The 17,637-nt window shown below is 42.0% G+C and overlaps 1 protein-coding gene across 1 annotated transcript in view; it reads left to right on the top strand.

Annotated features, from left to right (window-relative positions):
- Window positions 1-17,637, top strand: part of LOC144762216 (uncharacterized) — a 498,270-nt gene that overhangs the window by 209,682 nt on the left and 270,951 nt on the right. The gene's annotated exons all lie outside the window — the stretch shown is intronic.

The following is a 17,637-nucleotide window of genomic DNA, read 5'->3' on the forward strand; positions in this document are numbered from 1 at the left end:
TATTGTGTAGGCCTGCAGAGTGAAGAAAATGGACAGGGGTCTCACTGGCCCACAAAGGTCTATTTCAAAGGAACATATGTGCATGGAGACAGCTCCGATCTGCCACATACCTTAACAGAGTTAACAGATACATTTCTATGTGGACCCTCCCACTTTGTTCTAAGAAGCGGCAGAACAAAAAAGTAGTGTATCCACAGGTCTTTATATTTTCATAGTATTTCTGTAGTAAAACGAAAAGTGTAAACAATCTTTTCCTGCTACTAAAGAGATTGTGAATTCTGCAAGTATAAGGTAGTGAGGACATGGTGTGTGAATTATACACATCTTAGGGCACAATGCTAATGATGCAAACTATATTTTCCAAGCGGGCCTACACATTTTATTGCTAAATGAAAGCATCACTAATAATACAATTTACACACATGTATCATATAGATGTCCTAGTGGTGGTCGCCACTGGATAGTTATATCCAGGGCCACATTTCCTTAGGAATTTTTTTTTTAGTTTGCTTATAATGCCTTTGGCATCTTTTTACGAAGCTTCATAAAACTTTTTTTTAAAGTCTCATCCATCTCAGCTCCTTCCTGGAAGGTTTTGCGATGATCATCAAGCGTGGCTGAGAAAAGGGGGGTCCCAAAACACGTTACCCCATTCATTTTCCATAGGAAAATTAGACACAGCTACAGCCAAAACAGCTTAGGGGAATTACACCAAATTTGGCACAAAGTTAGACCTTGGTTAAAAAAAGATGCTTTTTGTAATTTGATGTAAATCCGTTCAGTAGTCTTTGAAAAATTAAGGCTCAAAAGTTTGTATATTTCACACCTTGGAGGATCTGAGGAGCAGACAAATCTCTAGTTAAGATCTGATTGCCTGCCACCAGATCAAGAAAGATGTGGTGGCAGCCATCTTAGGACTTGAAGACTCAATCCCCTGTCCTAGGAAAATGTTTTAAAAAACATATAGAGGGCAGGTTATAGATACCCATGGGTACCATCCCTCTGCCAGAAACTGTTAGTGTTTTCAAATCCATAGGTCAGATAAAAAGAAACAATTGGTCTTCCTCATTTTACAACAAAATATCTGGGGTGGGCCGTGGTCCGGAAGGTTACAGTAATTTGATTTAAAGGGTAGGGAGACAGCTTCCAGCAGGCGGGTGGCTAACCCTGACAGACACTAACCCCACATTTTATTTTGTGGGGCCTCCGGCCAGGTCCTCCATCCAGGTTCTCCATCCAACCTCCCATTGGCATCTAATCCTTTGGTCTTCGTTGAGGCACAGGGCCTGACAGTATCCAATCCCCTCACAGGAGTCCAAGCCCTCCCCGTGCATGGGCAAAAGCCACCTATTGGTCATGTTAAAAAGTCATCAATAACTATAATCAAATGCATATGTCATAAATTCATACATTGCAATATTTAGTAATAGTGACTGCCTCGTATTATACTCTAGACTTTGTAGAGCACACCTCCACCAGAGTAGTGAAAAAGTAAATGGACGGCTCCTGCTACTCACTTATTATTCCTGTTTTCATTTCCTTAATATTACATAGTGGGTGCTTTGTTGCCCACTTGGGACATCCACATAACTTAATTGTTGGGGGCTGCTAGAGGAGCCCATTGGATCCTGCAGCCCCTGCAGCACCTGCAGGCTCCCAACTAGAGATCACTGAAAAAAAACAAAGTTTAAGGAGACTTTATTGTTGGGTATGTTACTAATATCTTACATTACAATTAAAATAATACTAAAAAATTCACTGAAAAAACTAAAGGTCACGTGACGTTTTAGTTAGGTGAAAATCTTATTTAAAAGCGTACCATTTGTAACTCAGAAAAAACATTCAAATTCACCAGTTACAGTTTCCTAAGGTAACTAGAACGTGTGCTTCCAGCATGCACTATGCTCTGTTCATGACTTCATAGATTGCATTACTCATGACCTGTTCAATGACATCATAGTTTGCTAGCTGCTGCCAGTATGTAAGTGACTCCTGAAGATCCTGCTTTACCTACGATGACACTTTCAAACTTTTATTGTATGGTGTGTGAATTAGCTTTTTAATTTCTTACCTCTCTCGCCTAGTTGGCTCTTGTTGTATCCTCGTTGGCACTATCCTAGCTTGCTTCCCTGTCTCCCTCGCGCTCCTAGGTTCACCGCAGCACTTCCTGGGCTGATTGAGTGGAGGGAGCCGAGTGTTTTGCGTTCCTTCCTCAGACGGCTGCCATATTGAATGGCAGCAGTCAAGTTGTTAAGAGGACTCCCTCTTAAATTCCGACCATGGCATCGACGCACAGCACTTGCCAGTGTGTAAGTAACTCCTGAAGACCGTGCTTTGCCTACCATGGCACTTTCAAACTTTTAACGTATGGTTTGTGAATTTGCTTTTTAATTTCTTACCTCTCTCACCTATTGGCTCTTATTTTATCCTTGGTGGCACTATCCTTGCTTGCTTTCCTGCCTCCCTCTCGCTCCTAGATCCACCGTGACACTTCCTGTGCTGATTGAGGAGGCAGCGAGTGTTCCACGTTCCTTCATCAGACGGCGGCCATATTGAACAGTGGCAGTCTAGTTGTTAAGAGGACTCCCTCTTAAATCTCAACCAAGGCAGGCCAAAGGGAAGCTTGTCTGCTCCCGTCCGCGCCTGACTGCCGCATAATGCCAGGAACTCTGAGTCTCCATCTCCAGAGCCTAACCCGACTGTCCAGATAAAATACAAGTCAGAAATTGAAGAATCTTAGGTACAGAGGGCAATATTGCTCCACACAACAGCCACTTAACTTAGCGGCTCTTTTTCATGTCACAATTGTAAGCTCTTGTGCTTTGTCCATAACTTACCCTTTAGGGCTTTTAAACATAATAAACACACCTCTTCGGGTACACACCTTTTACTCCCAAAACCTTACCCCCCCCCCCCCATGCCAGGGATACATTCAAGGGCAACCAGTCCAATCCTTCTTTGTCATTAAAGAGTATCTATTTTAATGCAAGGTCCATTCCTAAACATGCTATAGAAATCTGGGACCTGATAACTCAGCAACACCGGACTTATGCTTTATCACTGAAACTTGGCTCAAAATTCAAACTCTTTCTTGCATTCCTGTATTGCTCCTGGTAAACTATAAAATAATCAAATCAGACAGAGAACTAAGACCAGGTGGGGGAGAAGCCATTGTCTTCCACGATTCACTGAAAGTTACATTACTCAACTCAGTGCTCACTGATTGGGCTGAAATTGCGATATTTAAAATTAATCTCCTTCATGGTGTCATACGGAGAGGAGCTCTTATCTATCGTCCCCCAAGCTCTAAGAAAGAGTTTAGTATCAAATTAGTAGAACTCATTGCCCCATATCAACTCAAAATGTCTTCCTATTGGAGATTTCAATTATCACACTGAAATAGCATCAGATTTAGAGGTCTCTAATTTACTATCTAATTTAAAAATGTTAGACCTCCATCTGACTGAAGCAGGTCCTAGCAGATCATACTCTGGACCTTCTATTCACCAATTCCCAGTCCATAAAAATGGATGTCCCTGAACCCTGGACACGGACATGGACAGGCCCCATTTCTTTTCTCTGTCTATACTAATGGGGTAGAAGCACCCCTGACGAATTCTACACTAGACATCCCAAAAATTAACAACGTTCGCATGCCAATCCTCCTATATTCTGACGATGCAGTGTTAATTGCCCGAACGGGTCTGTCCCTACAAAAGTTACTAAACACCTATGTAACTTACATGCAAAAATTAGGGCTAAAAACCAATGAGTCAAAATCTTTTATTTTAACTCCTGGAAGGAAAGATAGGAAGGCTCTGAGTTTTTATATTTCTGGGAAAAAAATAGCCCACACCAATACTTTTTCAGGCAGCTATCGTGGTCCCGTATGCGTGCCATTAGGGGGATATCATTAGACAGAAGAATTATTGCTCTCCATTCTCTCATCAAAAAATTGGGGGCGAAGCCTTTGGACATGGTAAGAAAGGTCTACTCTGCCAAATCAGTGTCAGTAGCATCTTATGGGGCAGGTATATGGGGCCATACTAATCCATCTCCCCTACAAGTAATAGAGGACACTTTTTAGAAAAAGCAAATGGGTCTTCCCGTAAGCTGTTCCAATTTTAATACCCATACAGAACTGGAGGTTCCATATCTGTCTGACACAATCTATGTGGCACCTATAGTTCTGTGATACCAAAGAGGATGATGGACGGAGCATTTGAGCAAATCAAACAATCACCCCCAGTCAACTGATCTGGGTTTAATCCATCATCATTCTTTAGCTCACTCCACCACTCCAGTTCAGACATGGCCATATGCAAATCAGTCTGACCCTGTGCCTCATGGGAACAGCCCAGCCCGAACTGCCAAGCCATGTCTTCCCTGGACCGGAAACAAGCATCCTGGGACCGGTTTCTGGCTATTCAGCTGTCATCAGCCAGGCTAGCTTGAATCCAGTGGCAAAGTGAGCAAGTGGTATCGCTTTGTTCGCCCTAAGTTGGCAGGGTATGCCCAGACGTGGGTCCCTTGCTCACTTTGCCACTGGATTCAGGCTAGCCTGGCTGATGATGGCTGATTAGCCAGAAACCGGTCCTAGGATGCTAGTTTCCGGACCAGGGAAGACATGGCTTGACAGTTCGGGCTGGACTGTTCCCATGAGGCACAGGGTCAGAATGATTTGCATATGGCCTTGTCTGAACTGGGGTGGTGGAGTGAGCTAAAGAATAATGATGGATTAAACCCAGATCAGTTGACTGGGGGTGAGTGTTTGATTTGCTCAAACGCTCCGTCCATCATCCCCTTTGGTATCACCTATAATTCTGTGGAATTCTATCTGGAGAAGAGAGTCTATTCAGACTACTCAAAACCTAATTGAAGATTGTTTATCCATGGAAAATGTACTTAGAATTCCATGGATTTCATATATTTAATCAACCTTCTCCGCTTTAGGTTTGGAACGCCTATTTACTAACCCCAGGGATTGCATGAGCATCTCAAGGCGGGAGGTAAAAGCCCTGTTTTTAAACAAAGATCAGATGCCAGATTACAATCAAACTGTACAAAGGTATTGGTGAGTCTATATCTTGAAGGTCCGAAGCCTGAGGAAGGGATAATGTCATACCTAGGCACTGTATCAAATGCATGTCACTGATTCCTTTTAATCAGATTTCAACTAAATCTTATTCCTTGCATGTTGGCACATCCTGCGGGTGTTTACTCCATAAATGATTTATCCTGCTGTCACTGTGACAGTTCATCTGTACAATCAAATTTACATATATTTTTTTCTCCTGTAAATTTTATAGGGACCCCCGTAAAAGATTCATTCTTCCCCTGATGTGCAAATTTCATTTTAAACAATGCCGCGTGGCAATGTTCTTCTTACAATCCCTGCCTAACCCAATGGTTTGTTTGTCAGTAGCTTCTTTTTTAACTCATCATGGAAGATTAGGTGGCAGTACAATATCACTTATTGAATTTTAAATCGTTTTTAATTATTATTGTTATTATTTTCCCATTTTTTACTTACACTGATATGTATAGTACTGTGTTTCTGCACTGATTGATGTTTTTTATATTGTATTCATTTGCCTTTTCTCATTTTTAAATCGCATGTATCTGTACTTTTATGATCTTACACTATAAATATCGAATAAAGTAATTGACTGACTAACTGACATGGACTGATGATTTTCTTTTCAAATTTAAAATTCCTATCAATGCCATCTGCACCAAAGTCTCCTTGGGTCATACTTGGGAATTGCAAGACATTTAAAGCCGGTGACTGCCAGCAGCTTTCAGTCTTCCTTTAGGGCTCCTGAATTGAAGACCACTACAGACATCAATTCTGCCTGGATAGTGTTCTCTGTCTCCCTCACAGAGGCAATTGACAAAGTGGCTCCAATTAATCCGCCCATCAATAGACCAAGGCAACCTAAGGCCCCTTGGTATACTGCTGACCTGAGAACCACCAAAACAAACTGCAAGAGATTGGAATGTAAATGGAGGTGCACCAAATATGCCCTAGACACACAACATTATAAGCAATTGCTAGGGACGGACCACACCATGATCAAACATCCACCTATTGCATACACCATCAACACAATTGCACGAGCAGATAATTCAGCCAAATAACTTTTTAAGGTGGTTAAAGAGCATATCAATCCTCATGCATGTACTGTAAATTCAATGGCTACCCAGACCCTCTGGGCCCGATTCACAGAATGAACTTAAGACTCAATCCTAAACTTACTACTAATTTTGTATTCACAGAATGCACTTACTACTTTTGGCATTCACAGAATGAACTTACTACTTTTGGTATTCACAGAAGTTAGGTTTTTGTCTTAAGTCTGTCTTAAGTCTGTCTTAAGTTTGTCTTAAGATAAACTTAAGACAAATTCCTAACTTCTGTGAATACCAAAAGTAGTAAGTTCATTCTGTGAATGCCAAAAGTAGTAAGTGCATTCTGTGAATACCAAAATAGTAGTAAGTTTAGGATTGAGTCTTAAGTTCATTCTGTGAATCGGGCCCATTGTGACAAGCTAGCCTCCCATTTCGTGAACAAATTAGACAACATCTACCGCAACTTTCGGAAGAACACCTCTACTTCATCCTCCAACGCTCAGGCTAACTTCTGCCACAGAATAACTCAGGCCTCACTGGAGATATTTGAACCTATCGCACACATCCAATTGTCAGATCTAATAACTAAAATTAAATCTGGCTATTCCTCATTGGTACCTTCAGTCGCATCTCTGTGTAATCTATCTTTGTCTTTAGCCAACATCCCTTGGGAATAGAATGCTGCATTTGTTACACCCATTCTAAAAAAAACTTACCTTGATCCCTCTGACCCTGTTAATTACCGTCCCATATCTCTTCTTTCAATAACTGCAGGAATCTCATATAAACAAACAGCTGACATCTTACCTGAAGACTTACTTATGGTCAGATACCTCACAGTCAGGATTCCGCCCTCAACACAGCACAGGGACCACTCTTGTTGCAGTGACAAACTCTCTCAGTCTTAGTTTGGATGCCGGGAAGCCAGCTATGCTGGTCCTGCTAGACTTATCAGCTGCATTTGACACTATATCACACTCTATTCTAATTCAACGCTTGTAGGACATGGCACTGCCTTACACTGGCTGACTCACTTCTTAAAAGATAGATCTCAAACTAAACTTTAGCTCATCTCTATTGGGCTGAGGACTGGTGGGTGATGGAGCTCGGCCCTGCCCCCCCCTCCTAGAAGCGTGGTGAGGAACTTGGGCATCCTCTATGACAAGAAGCTCTCAATGATGGACTATGTGACTTCCGCATGTGGTACATGTTTTGGGATAATGTTCCTCCTCAAGAGGATCTTCCTGTGACTGCCACTTGACCCTCTCAAGACCCCCGTCCAGGCCCTGATTATTAGTCGCCTTGACTATGGTAATGCGCTCGTAGTAGCATCCAATGCATCTCTCCATGCCGAGCTGCAGGTGGTTCAAAACACCGCAACCAGACTGATTAATAAACAGCCATCGGTCACTCCATCTGTTCCTTTGCTTAGAGCCTTGCACTGGCTCCCTATAAAAAAAGAGAGAAATCTTCTAACTTTTTTCCTTGACACACAAGGCTTGGGAAGATACAGGACCCACATATTTACAAGACATATTGAGCCCATACTGCCTTGACAGAAACCTGATTTTAAAAAATCAGCTCTTTCTCTGCCCTCTACGCATCCGCACATCTAAATGTGGAGGACGGGCCTTTTCTTACCTGGCTCCGTTCCATAGGAACAAACTCACCTTGGCCATTATGATGTGTACGGACTTGGCTGGCTTCAAGAAACAGCTTACAACATGGATGTTTTGATTAACAGCTCCTGACCCTATGTTACTTTGAGCGCCGAGATGTCCCCTCGGGGACAAGACGTGCGCTATACAAATATTGAATAACATAATGTAACATAACATTGAAGATATAACTGATAAAATTCACAAATGACATATGATGACATCATGGTGAGGGCGCAGGTTCTAGATAGGTCAGTAAACTATATAACTCATGAATTTCTGTCATTTTTTAGATTAAAATATTACATTTTAACTAACATTTTCTATTTCACACACATACGCATGCACACATACACATGCACAAACACCCACACACAAACACACGCAAACACACAAACACACGCTCACACACGCACTCACAGACAAACACACACAGAATACATAATGGGTAACTGTGTAGTACGGTCCATTTTTGCCATTCTGATTATATAAGCCACGAGGCCGAAGGCTGAGTGGTTGTTACATGCCACCAGAATCATAACAATATACACGTTACAAGGGGAAACATCATTAACAACGAAGGCATTACTACGCGTAACGTTTACTACGGGGCACTTACCACGTAAATGTCTTTTCCACGCGTATGCCTTCCACGATCGTCTTTACCACGCAATAATCATTCCGGTCGGGAAAATAAAAATAAAAAGCGAAGGATTTAAAAAGGGGGGTTGGGGGGGTCTCCCCCCATAAAAAAACAAACCTGCCGTGCCGAAGAAATCAGCGTCGTTAGAGAGGAAGCTGGAATAAACTTCCGCTTCCTCTTTACGACGTAAGAGCGACGTGGTAAAGGTGATGCGGGGAAAACGAATTCCGTTGTAACGCATGCATGGAAAAGGCATGCGTTGCAACGGAATACGTAGTAACGACATACAACCGTTACAAGTTATGTCTTTTTTACATTTTACATTACTTTGGGGTTGCTTGAAAAGTGGTTTTCTTTTAAGTGCAGGTGCAATAGGATGTGACTGAAATTAGAATACATAGTCTGGGTAGTGTTTATGCCAGTGGATTTATATGATTCAAAGGTAGCAGTTTTTACAGCATAATTATGATATGATAAATACCACATGTGCCACATAATGTGCCGATTTTGCTGAAATGAAATGGATGAAACTAATACTGCCAAATGATGTGCAGGTATAATTTGCCTCTTTGCCTTTTTGCTGCATCTTGTAATTTAAAATAGCCCCCAATGGCCCTTAATCCTAGTGGCCCTGATGATGGTGAAGCTCTCTAGTTATTTGTGGACTGTTACTGTCATTATAAAATTCATATTTCAAGGAGAATGGCTGAATATTTTGGGTCTTTCAAAGTATGCTACAAAATATAGGGTTTGATACTATTGCATTGTTGTGCAATAAAAGAATCCACGCATGTAAAATGTATACCCAGTTTGTAGTAATGGCTAAGTCAACGTTTCAATTGAAAAGCCATTTTTTGTTTTCTTAATAGCTTTGGTAACATTCAAAAGAGCAAAAATCATTTCAAAAGCATTTTTGTCTGGTTTGGGTTCGACATGGCTAGTTTCATGCAGATCAGCTAGAGTGTAAGGAGGTGAAGAAAGTGACACCCCCTACTTTTTCTTTGCTCACCACTAGAGAAATAACAGCTGAAGGATATCACACCAAACTTGGCATGAAAATAGAACTCTACTCAAGGAAGTGCCTTAGCTTATTTTTCTGTTCAGCAGTGTGTGTGAAATTAGCAGTGCAAAAATGTGTTGAATAGATTTTAAAGGGGTGAAAAGTTATAGGTAGTGGGCCCATCTGTCTGTGGATGCTCAGTAAACCTCATTTTGCAGACCATCCAGTGACCCAAATTAAAAAAAACAATTGAATTTTATTTAACAAGGAAACATTTTCTCCATGCTTCCATTAGGTGTCCGCGGATCCCAAACCTCTGATTAGGTTGCCGCAAAAGAAAACTGTTCATTATGGCTGCCAATACTGTACTGGGGATTGTGTCCCCATGTCCTGAAGAATAAAAGTGAATCCACACAAGATGTGCCTTCGGTATCTGGGTGTCAGTCACGACTCAAAGTAATGTGAGATGTGTAGCCTCCTGCATTCAAACACACTGGGAGGTGAATCTCTATATCGCCAAACACAAGAAGAGGGCGCGGCTGAAGTTTGGGTCGTTCTCTTGTTCCAAGTTGCAGGCCCAGTCTCGATCCATGATCCACTTTCCAGTTGAAGTTGAAATCCAAACGAAAATATAAAAAGATGAAGTGGGTCTCAAACCTATCTGGTCACTCTAGCTTGAAAGAGAAAGCGCAAGGGCATCAAGTTAAACATCACATCCCTGCGAAGACCCAAGTTTAGAAACAGATTCCTCAGCTGCTCTTGACGCGCCCCAGCTTCCCAGCCTGACATCGACTCCGTAGCAGGTATCAGCATTCAAGCTTGATATGCTGCAGATCTTTGGTGCGATTCTGGCTCCATCTCGGGAGTCTTCCAGCCCACAGAATGCCTTGAGCCTTGGGACCTGTTACCCGGCCCATACGTACTACCATACAGACTTCCTTACTGGCCCAAGATCCAGGGTATGTCCTATCACACCAGTGCCCATGAATGGCCTGGTGCCCTTGCCGGTTCCCAAACTGATCTTGGCCCGAACTCAACCGATCATATAAGCGCTCACTGCTCAAACTGGGAATGACCATGGCCAAAAGGGACATAGCCCGCAAAAGGAAGGATGGTAAACCCTCATGCTGTAGGAATGGCGTTGGGGACTCAAGTGGTGCATGAGTAGAGAGTGGGCTGTATATGAAGCTAGGGCCTGTCCCTCTCAAAATCTAGGAGAATTAGACTGCCTGCAGAGGCAGTACCATAGACACAGGAATGCCACAGACTGCCACAATAGAGACAGAGATGATGGCTCAGGCCCTAGATCTTAAGTTGCCTTTCATTGAAACAAAAGCAAACGTACTGATTGAAATTGTTCAACAAAGGCCAACATCAGCAGTGCCCTTTCTAGCATTTAATGATGCTCTTGCTGATGCCTTGATGGCTACATAGTCGAAACCTTGTTCATGCCCACCTCTCAGCCGGCCAATAGCCCGGCGATATAGGCCTGCATCTGGTGATCCTCACTTCCTGACTAAGCATCCCAATCTTGAGAACCTTTGTGCAGGCCTGATCTAGAACAGTCAGTCTGAATACCTTCCAGACAGCCCCTTTGGCCAAGGAATCCAAAAGGGTTGATGCTTTTGCGAAAATAATGTTTCTGCTAGCCTGACTTTTAGGTCCATAAATGCATCCTGTTTACTGGGTATGTCCATGCAGGATCTTTTGGATCCAGCCATTGAGATCTTGCTGGTGGTCCCGCAGGACCTCAGAGAGTGTCTGGCTCAAAATATACATGCTGGCCGGGATTCAGAAAAGTATGTAATCTGTTTAGGTCTGGATACTACTGATTGCCTTGGCAGTGCCATGCTCAGAAGGAATACATGAATGAGCTGACCAGATTTTCTGGATAGGTCCAGGCATCCCTAACAGATATGTCCTTCTCTGGGCCCAGACTCTTTGGAGAAAAAGCAGTCTCTGTGCTAGATTGAGAGAAAGACAGCCACGCCACTACATGCTGCTTGTAGTGGCATTGGCGAAATGATTTCCATTTCAATTTAGAAATTTCAAAGACTATTCCAAGGTGCTGGACTGTAGGCAGCCTCACCCTTCCCAACCAGTGGCACAGCAGGCAGTCTAATCCATTTGGACAGCGCACGGGGAAGCAACGACAAAAGTACTTATGTGGTATTTCTATAGTTCTGACCTGGCCAAAACTATCAAACAATGATGGGTGTGGCTCTAACAGTAAGGCTGAGCCCTTTAAGCTATACAAACAACACAAGTGCCACTACTGATAGACAATACACGAGTAGTATTGTTGTGGTGTTTTGGAGTCTTCCCTCAAAAATTGTTAGTGGTACACAAAATTGTGCTTTTTCAAAAAGTGAACTATGAAAAAATTGATGTAGTTTAAATAAATATTATTGAGTAGTAGGCTGCATTGATTCATTTTTCGTGCGCCAATTCAGTTAGGATTTAGAATTACCGACCTGGCCAAAAGGCAGCAGAGTGCTGTACAGAGTCAAAGACAAGCATAAGGTCAATGAGAGATAGCAGAGGTAGCTAGTTAATGGACTGATAACTTGTGACGTAGTGTTCTTTAAAAAGGTGCATCTTCAACTCTTTTCTTTCCTGAACTGAATCAGTACTAGGGCGGTCTTGAAGGATACTGGGATGTTGTTATAGATCCTGAGTTATTTTTAACTTTTGACATTTCTTACTTTACAGTCTGATGGTGTCATGTCTGCGGGTGTGCCAATAAGCAGTGTGTTGGGAATGATGGTTTGGCTTTGTAAATAATCAACCTGTTTTGGAGATAACGCTGGCAAGGGGCGTCAATGGTGTTCCATCAGGATGGGGCTAATGTGATCATATTTCTTCAGGCCCTGGATGAGACATGCTGTGATATGCACGATCCTCTTAAGGGGTGCCAATGTGGAGTCTGGGAGGCGATACCTCCATCCAAATAAAAGAGAAGGAGGGTTTAAATAGCCTGTTTATAGTCGCTTTCTGTAAAAATACATTGTTTTACTTTCCTTTGAGGAGAGACCTGGTACCAGCCCATCCCGTTGATTTTTATCACTGCTTTCCTTGAGTGTGAGGTTGGTGTCCAGAGTGAATCCAAGTGACTTGGAATTTAGTGAAAGCTGGGATTCAAAGCCATCAAGGTTCATGTCATTGAGCCAGGTTTGTACTGTTTCTTGTTTGATGTTCTTGGCAAATAACAGGGATTCTGTCTTCGTTGGTTTAGCTTCACTTAAGCGCTGGACATCTTCTGGCAGTGTTTGAAGCATTGGGTGTCTGAAGCAGAGGCGACTTTCAAGTAGAGTTGTGTATCATTGGCATTTTGATGAACCTTGACGCTGTTATCTGTGTGAAGATCAACTCCATATAGAGGTTGTAGATGATATGGGACAGTATGGAATCCTGGGTGACCCAGCATGGGATAGAGATCTTTTGGGACATAGAGGTCACCATGTGAACAAATTGATTATGGCTGCAAATGTAGGAGAACAAAGGGCATTGCCAATGAACCCGTTTGATACTCAAGGTTGCATATGAGGGTGGGATAGTTGAAGGCAGCAGAGAGGCCCAGCAGTATCAGGAGGTAGGAGTATCCCTCTGTGGTCAGGATGGCATCATCTACGATGTGTAAGGTAGCTGTCTCCATGCCTCAGTGTGATGTGAAGCCACACTGGTAGTTGTGCAGGAGATGGTTAGCATTAATGTGATCTAGGAGTTCAATTTCAATGATTTTCTAAATGAATGGGGGTTCTCCAATTCCTCTCCGTGCTGCAGTGGCTACCAAGCTTTTTTAGCTTATACTCCACAGAGAGCCATCACATCAGACAGATAGGGTTTATAGATTATCCAAAGGGACTGAACCCTGCCCTTCATTTCCTTTCATCATCCTCCCACACCAGAACGAATTTCAGAGTAGCACTTGACAATACCTATACAGGGTGAAAATCTTGTACTCTTCAAGGGTGCCATTGAATTGGTAAAAATGTGTGATGCTATTCACACTACTTCTTTGTCCCAAAGAAGACTGGGGGCCTCATGCCTTTTCTGGACCATCACCAGTTAAATTCCTTTCTGCGGAGGGACACATTCAAAATTCTCACACTGGTACAGATCTAATCCCCTAATCCCAGGAGACTGGATGGTGTCCGTGGACCTGAATGCTGCCTATTTACCTATACCTGGCCTGCATTCCCATAGGTTTTACCAGCGGTTCAGGGTAAGCCAGGAACACTTTCAGTTTGCTGTGACCTCTTCAGTATTATCTTGGCCACTCAGTGTTCACAAACTTGACAGCAATAATCACAGCCCATCTTTGAAGATTAGGAGTGTTAGCTTGGAAGCTATTTTCTCTCACTCTGCCCTATTTGTTTCTGTCATTTTGTTTTTCTTTTAACAGAATCTGACTTGATACTCAGGTGGACCTTGCACGTTGCATTGAGGGGGGAGATACTAGGATGTTGACTATTGATTACCCAATGAGGACCAGGAATTGGTAATCAATTCAAAATTTGTAATCAGAGTCAGGTATATCACTCTTACTAACACACTATAAAGGTATAGAATGGCAACAGGAACTCCTAACCTCCTGAAGAAGTTCAAAAGTTATTTTTCTGCAACATTCTCCATTCGACTGAACTGACTGAAGGCCTGCAACATTCTTTTGTAATAAGCATGGACTGATTCTTTAATTTCCTGAGTCGTTCTACCAATCTGTACCCAGTTCATCTCTTTAGGAGAGATTTTGCCTTTCAGAAGGGTAATCGCCTGATTGTATTTCTTCATTACTACTGGAGATGGTACATCTGATTGAGGATGTCTTTTTGGTTCAACATCTGGCCAATCCACAAAAGTTTTGCATTCAATCTATAAATCACCTGGGGCCACAATTTCAAATAAGGTATCCAAATATTTCCACAAAACCTTTGAAATTTTCACAGCTCGTTCATTCAACTTATCTGTACCATTCCACTGGATTATGTCTTAGTTTTGGGAAATCATTTCTGAAAGACAAAATGTCTGCTCTAGTCCAGGGCACATGAACATACCCTCCTCTTGGTACTTGTCTTCTAGTAAGCATTTACATCTATCTCTCCTATCTATCAGAACTGGAGGCATCTGTACTCACACTTTGTTTGCTTCCTTCTTCTTTGACCATCTCCCTTCCCATTTGTCTAGTTAACTCCATTCATTGAGGATTGGTATTGGTTCTTTGATCTGCAATTTCATTCCAGCTGTACTCATGTTAGCAAGATCTCTGTCACTAAAGTTAAGCGGGAAGTCTTCTGTAGCACTTTTGATTTTTTGCACATCAATTTTGTATTTTTATGCTAATTCTGTCAGCTTCTCATGAGTTTGTCTAGCTCACCTCATAATGTATTTGCTCAGAAACAGTAATTCTTTATCTTGGTATGCATTTAATTGGGATAAACTAAGACTTCCAATGATGATTTCTTCTAAAGCTATCTTAGCTTCGCTACATCCAGGACCTTTTCCTTCTGTGGGTTTTGAGTATCTGTTCTGGTTGTTTAAGCCTTTCTATTAGCAACTGGGCTATCTATTACTCTAAGCCAGTCATCTAATTCTCTTGGGGTAAAACCTGGTTGTTCTGACGATGTGTTCAAATGCATCTCTCAGTTGCGCGTACTCGGTTAGGCAACAATTGGTGAATGTAAGTACCAGTTGGAATTTGGTGTATCAACAGGTATAGTTGTTCCCGAAGTGCTATAACGTACTTGTGGAGGGTCATCTGTTCTGGGCAAGAAAAATGGTGGTGACTTCTGAGTTATCCTTAAGGCAAGATCATCTCTTATCTGACTTTATGCGGAATCTGCACTTACGGTTTGAGAGACAGTCACCTGAGTCGGAACCATAGGAGTCTGTGGGACTTGTTTCACTGTCAGGTTTATGGACCTACTAGCTACAGCATTAATTCCAGCAGGAATGGCCAAAGTGTGACCTGAATTTCCCCGCACTCCACATGTATAGAGAAGTACAACAGGACCAATAGTTACAGAAATGGTTAAAGCAGTTGGTGCATTTAAAGCAATAGGGTTTACAGATTCGGTAGTCATCTCTCCTTGTGGAGGAGTAAAAGGATTATGTACCATTGAGCAGGTGTAATTGGAATCCCTTCTGAACATGTATTAATCAGCTCCCCCATTTGTAATTCATTGTATAGTAGTGGACGATTTGAGAATAGCTCATTTAAAAATTCATCATCTAAGTCACTATCCTTTTCATTGATTCTATTGTCAGTTGTGGCTGTCTCTGCATTCTTTTTCTTCTCTATTTGTTTGCCCTTAATTTCATCTGCTACTGTCAGAACAGGGTACATTCTAGTCCCCTCAACTATGTCAACTCTCCATGCCTTCTGGTGTGTGTCCCATTTATCTTCTGCATATCTATTTAAGGTTTTTCTATATCTTCCCTGATATTTTTTCTTTTCCTTCTGGTGTACCATGTGTTCCTATTCATTTAGCGCCTCAATTTGAGCAGGTCCAGGAGATGGTTTCATCTCATATAACGTCCTCCTTAAGTATTCAATGACCCTAACATTGTATGCACCATAGCGTGGAAAAGCTAAAGGACAATTTTTTCAGTGATTTTATTCCATTGCCCAAGCCAAAGAAACATAGGATATCCTTTATTCAATGCCATATAGTGACTTTGCTTACTCTGAGGTGGCATCGGTTCTTCCTCTCTGACAGGTATTGTCACATCTCCCCTTATCATAGTTCGTAGTGTTTTAAAGAATTTCATTTTTTCCTTATTGTGTGCAGTATTGACAAATGACGCTCCATGAAACCAGGAAATACTTTTTTCCCACAATTCTTTTGTTCAGTAATCTCAACTAATACCACCGCGACTCATGACGTAGTTAACAAATCTTAGCCTGGCTTTACACCAACTAATAAATATCAGCGCAGCACACTTTGACATCAACTTCACTCTTCACAGCATCCCCTTTCCAATTTTCTCAGCTCTTTTTTTCGACACAAAATATTCAAAACAGATGCAAGCGATTTCAACAACAACAAAATCTGTCTGCTCTACTGAAAGATTTAAAGATTTTTCTTGTACTCAAGAGGTATTTTTAACTTTACCTATTTCTAACATTCACTTCAAGCAAAACTTCGACCAGCGGAGTCTCAGTTGGAGTAGTCAATGAATCCCTGTGCACTGAGATCAACCCTACCAATCACTTCTAATTAACACAGAAAGATACGTCCCTTACTTTAATGTGACTGCCGACAAGGTCTCACGACCAGCATCTCAATGCAGCAGATAAATTTAATTAGCGTCTTTCTTAAACACTGAGATCACCTCATAGGTGTGTATATATCCCAGGATCTTAGGACTTTACTGACCAGATAACTACTCCAACTTAAGTGTCTTTTTGCATTAAGCTCCACACTCATACATGGACTTTAACCTTTCCTTCTCTCCACTTAACAAAACACAGCCATTTCAAAACACTGCAATCTAAGCATTACAAAGACAACTCACATCCCTATTAATACTCACATTCTTTCTGCTGCTACAAGTTGCTTCCGATGGCGAAAACCTGGTACTCCTTTACTGCTTCTGCCTAACCATAGAACATTTGGGCTTAGACTGGGCTGGGACAATTTCTTACGCCAATGGACAAAACCATCCAACATGCTACCAAGTTTTGTTAGCACTGAAGCTATTTTCTATCACTGGGCCCTATTTTTCTCTGTCATTTTATTTTTCTTCTAACCCAATCCGACTTAGTCCTGTGATGGACCTTGCTCATCGCATTGAGGGGTAAGACTCTATGGTGTCGACTACTGCTTACCCAATTAGGACCAGGAATTGGTAACCAATTCGTTTCAGGTATGTCACCCTTAGTACCATAGTATGAAGGTATAAAATGGCAACAGGAAGTCCTAACCTCCTGAAGAAGTTCAAATGGGTTAGAATTATGCACACCAGCAGCTATGCTGAAGCAATACAAAACAGCAGAGCCAAAACCTGTTGTTCAGAAAAAACCCTACACTGCGATACATTAATAACCCCATTATCTCGGACGTGGTCTCGCCGAGCAGCAGAATGGCCACTCTTTAAGTGTGCTCTGCCGGCCAAGACATAATCCGTTCATAATCCGCGCAACTGTGGGACAAACAGTGCCATAACGCACTAACAATTTATTCCTGGTGGCGTTGGGCACATCA

This window comes from Lissotriton helveticus, chromosome 1_1 (assembly GCF_964261635.1).
Source record: "Lissotriton helveticus chromosome 1_1, aLisHel1.1, whole genome shotgun sequence".
In the NCBI taxonomy this organism is placed as follows: Eukaryota; Metazoa; Chordata; class Amphibia; order Caudata; family Salamandridae; genus Lissotriton; species Lissotriton helveticus.